Below are 4,691 nucleotides of genomic sequence, written 5' to 3'. Positions count from 1 at the left end.
ATTTCCACCCTCCACTTAGATACAAGATTTCCAAGAACTAAAAAAAAACGTTTTCTACTCAAAGTTAGGAGTACTGAGATATGGCACCTAATGGTAGTTGGAAGGCGCCCCAATCAAATTCTGCTCAAGGCCCTATGCAGTCTAGATCCGCCCCTGCCTGAGTTACAAATTAATTACCAGTAAACTGATGTCCAAACAGACTTCTGGCACCAGACAGCCAGAAGCAGAGAGTGGCAAAAGGAGATGTGGCTTTTAAACACAGACAGAGTGTGGACTAAAACAATATTCCAACCACAGAAGCAGGAGCAGAAGAGAGGGGGAAATAAAAAGCTGAGGCAGCAGACAGACAGGTATAGGCTGCACAGTCTGGGGGATCAGAATAATGTCTGTCAGAGCAGCTGATACCCACATTCAACGCTGAGGAGGCTTTTGGAAACTTGACTCTCCCTGCATGTGCAGGTTGGTCCCAAGGGATGCGCGGCAGCAGGAAGCACGCTGTAGCCTATGGGCTATCATCTGTTGTAATTGAAGGTAAGAGGAGCTCAGAAGGAGCGCACCGTGCTATAAAAGGCACCTGAACAAGCTCCTCAAAAACCTTTTTTTCTATAAATGAAGGTTTTCAGGGGACCAACAAGTTTTAGAGCTACACCAAACTCTAAAATGAACATGACTCTACTTCTGACTTACTCACTTCAATGGTGCATCTAGAGGTACGTGTTTGAAGGATGAATAAACGTTAAGGCTTCGTACAACATGGGTTGTCTGGATAAATCAATGAAATTCTTAAAAAATGTTCATCATTCAGCATACATGCAGAAAAACTCTTACAGAAGTTTCATCATGCAAAACTGTCAAACATTTTATGTCTGAAGAAATACATTTTAATGAAAGTGTTTTTAGCATTTTCCCTTTGTTTGCAACAAAAACGTAATTTTTTTAGACGTTCAACATTTTTAACTGAAAAAAAAATATATACCTATTTTGTCTTTGTATTGTGCGTATTGCTATTATCATTATTCGCGGACTTCAAGTTATAAATCCCTGCCTTAGCAGTCAGGGTACATATTTTTGAAACTATCTGTAACTGTCACCTGATATATTTTAACATAAGAGCATCTTGATTCAGATAGCAGAGTCGCTTTTAGTCTCCGCTTTAAATCTGTGCGCGCATGCCCCCGATGCATGAGCGACGCACCGAGAGAAGCACGAGACCCCATCTGCTCCTTTTCAACCAATTTAGGTTGTCACCGCGCGCGCTTTTGTCTCGCGGACAGACGCCACGGGAGGACACCAAGAAGGAAGGGGGGTGGGGTGGGGGGGGGGGGGTGCGCGCACAATAAACATAAAATAAGCAGAAGGATCTTTTTATGTACATCTTCGGTAAAGTGAAAAAGTACTAAAAGAAAGATTTAAAACAAAAATTATTTGATAAATGGAAAAATATGCGAAATTATATATCAGGCAAAAATACAATTGGAGAGACGTTTGGAAAGAGCATAATGAAACAACTTTCTGTGTCCCGGGATAAGCATGTCTGACATGTTATCAAACCTACTGCATGACTAAACCACGCAAAGCAGGAAAAGGCCTTATTGGAACACAATAGCGCTATTAGCCCCTTTGGAATACATTTGACTTTTTTTCCGAATGCATTAGCCGCTTGCCCTACTGAGGAATTAATCATGCGTTTAAAAAAAGAATTGCGTGTATGACCTCTGCGGGTCAGAACGGGAGAGTGGTAAGAGAAAGAGAAAGAGAGAGAGCCAAAAAAACATAATAAATTAAGAGCTACAAGACTAAGTGAGCTTGAGACATTTAACATCAAATCTGTCAATAAATGACGTATGCCCCGGGCCAGTGATTTCCATATTAAAACGCTTCACCTCCTTTTGTCAAAACGCTCTGAGTCGAGTCTGCATTACAGAACAGCCCTGATTTCATTTTTAATATAAAATGTCTCCTGTCATAATTTCTTTAAACTCTTAAAAAATAACACAAATACAAATCATAGTCCAGACTGTTCGGTTCAGTTCTTCGTTGTGAATTTATAGCTAAACCGCGTTCAGTTTGTTTCTGTAACAATACAGTGGCTCTGATATTAATTTGTTATGGATTTAAAGCCATATGTAGGCTATAGTATATATAGTATATGGTACAATCGCCCCGCATTTCGCTGTTTTAATCCTTGCTTAACGCTTCACGTCCTTTCACTGCTCATCTACAGCAAAGATTAAGCTCGCATCTTATGCAAATTAGGAAAAAAAAAGACTATAATTGATATTTTTAATTTTATTTTATATACGAAATATTTTAAGGGGTTTCCTCTCCTGGGTTTTTGGATTTCAGCGGGTGCGCGGGCGCGTCTGTGCACTCATCCCCCCTGTGCCAACACATGCAGGTGCGGGTCATTACTCTCCCCTGCTTCATGGAAGCATCACTACATTATCACAATAAAAGAATGCAGACACATTATTGGTCTATTTACAGTATTAGTCTTGCCATGTCACAGCCTATTAAGCTGCATTATTAGCCACTGTGTACCAGCAATGGCCCGTCCTGGAGAAACAGGCCGTCTGCAGCAGGCTGCACTCTGTATTTTCAGGTTGAAATCAGTTTCTTTCATTTCAGATTTTTTTTTTTCACTTAGAGTACATATATTAAAACAAATGTTTACAAAGTCAAGTTTTCTGATTAAATTTGTATTTCTTTTTCTTAATTCTATCTCAGCCCCGTGAGCCATACATGCACGGCCTCAGTTTGTTAAAGGCGTTTTTGCCCCGAGGCGCTTGCACCAATTAGCTCAGCAGAGCGTCCAGCAGAGGTTCTCATAATTCACGGAGGATCTGGAACATCACCCACTGAAGTATTTAGAAATTCGCAAAATACAGCTGATGCGATTGAAGTAGATCTTCAAAAGATTAGAAATCAATGCCTTGGAAAGGGAATTATGCGCAATATTGAGCAGCGCCTTGTTTTAATTTATCGTGCATATTACATAATCACTCATACATACATTCGCTACCCAAAAAAAGATGCATTTCCAGCATGTATTGCTTTAACGGTCATTTATTATACCAACTCAAAAATCCAACATCAGCTTCTCAGTCATTAAGAATTTTGGGGGAAAAAAAGACCAGTATAATGTTATGTTGTTTACACAGTTATGGAAAATACTTATTGTTAGTTGTCTAGTGATCCGGGGATGACCATAATAAGACAATATAAGGTTTCAAGCCTTAAAAATGCTGTATCAATGAGCATATTAATGGAAAGTTGAGTGGAAGGTAAAAGGTATATCAGAAACTCTGATTTAACAGGAGTTAATGACTACTGCACAACATTTCTAAGTTGTGCAGTAGTCATTGACAGGTAAGCCACAGAAGGTCATTGTTAAAGCTCCATTACCAGAAAGTTGAGTGGAAGGAAAACATGTGGTAGAAAAATTTTAACAAACAATGGGTGTAGCAGCAGCTACACTTCATAATAACCCATACAGGTTATTATGAAGCAAAGGCCAGTTGGTAGAAACACTGAAATACCCTGGTATTTGTGGAGTTGGTAAATGCACAAGTGCCAGTGAATAGTTGAAATCTCTGAAGAGTTCAGAACGTCTCTAAAATGTTTAGAACTGCTTATTTTAATAGTTAAAACACCGAATAGATTCCAAAGCTGCATTTTCTGATATTTTAGATTTGGTATACAATAAATTTGCAAAAAGGAGAGTTTTCTGTGAATCATTTGAAGTTATGTTGCAAAGAAAAATCCACAAGGTGAATCCGCAAATACTGAACAATGAATAGGCGGGGTCTACTGTATGTCCAGAAATAAGATATAACCAATGGCATGTGCCTCAGCAAAATGGGTCTGGCAGTATGAATGAGTTGAGTTTGAGTTATTATTTTTAAAGATCAGCTGTGCAGAAGAGTCCAAATACTTCTTTTGATGCTGCTATTGTCACAGAAGTGAACATATCTGCAAGTGTTTCTGTGCTTGAATTCAAGCCTTAAATACACACATTATGTGTTCTACCATGCAATGTTAAGTTCTCAGTCTAATTCACTGTGTATAGTGATTTATTAACTAAAAAAACTCTTAAGCTGGCAACAATTAAGATTCTCTTAAATTTGTGAATCATTTAAAAACCTTGGAAGACATTCAAGGTTTATAAATACTCTAAATCAATCACAGACCCTCACTCGGAGGGCTTACTCCTGTCTGTAAGAAATTATCCATTTTGGACTGTGAAAAAAAGCTCCGTCCTTTATTTTAATTAATTGAGAAAGCATTGACCTCACTCTTATTCAGACACATCTTCCTCTGAGACAGAAGCTGGCGATCCCCTTAGTCTCTGCAAATGAAAATGGAGCAGTCTTGTAAATTACCGCACAGTGTGCTAAATTATTGTCTATCTGTCTTACACGCAGAGTAAATCTCTTCATGACTGAGATCAGGAAAGTCAAGAGAAGTTTTTTGGGCTATTTAATTTCAGAAACTTTCCACACAGCAAAGAACTTACAATCATAAAACTTGTGATTAGATATTTAAAGATTTTATTTCTGTGATTGTATTTCAAGAGAATTTGATTGGATTTTTAAGTTTTTAAAAAAAGGACTCAATAAGATTGAAATATAATTTTATTTACCAAACAACCAGGTCTTATAATTAAAGGCTTGCTTGACTTTTAATGATCC

Source organism: Poecilia reticulata, chromosome 12 (genome assembly GCF_904066995.2).
Source record: "Poecilia reticulata chromosome 12, P_reticulata-male-v2, whole genome shotgun sequence".
NCBI lineage: Eukaryota > Metazoa > Chordata > Actinopteri > Cyprinodontiformes > Poeciliidae > Poecilia > Poecilia reticulata.
Note: the sequence above shows the minus strand (reverse complement) of the source record.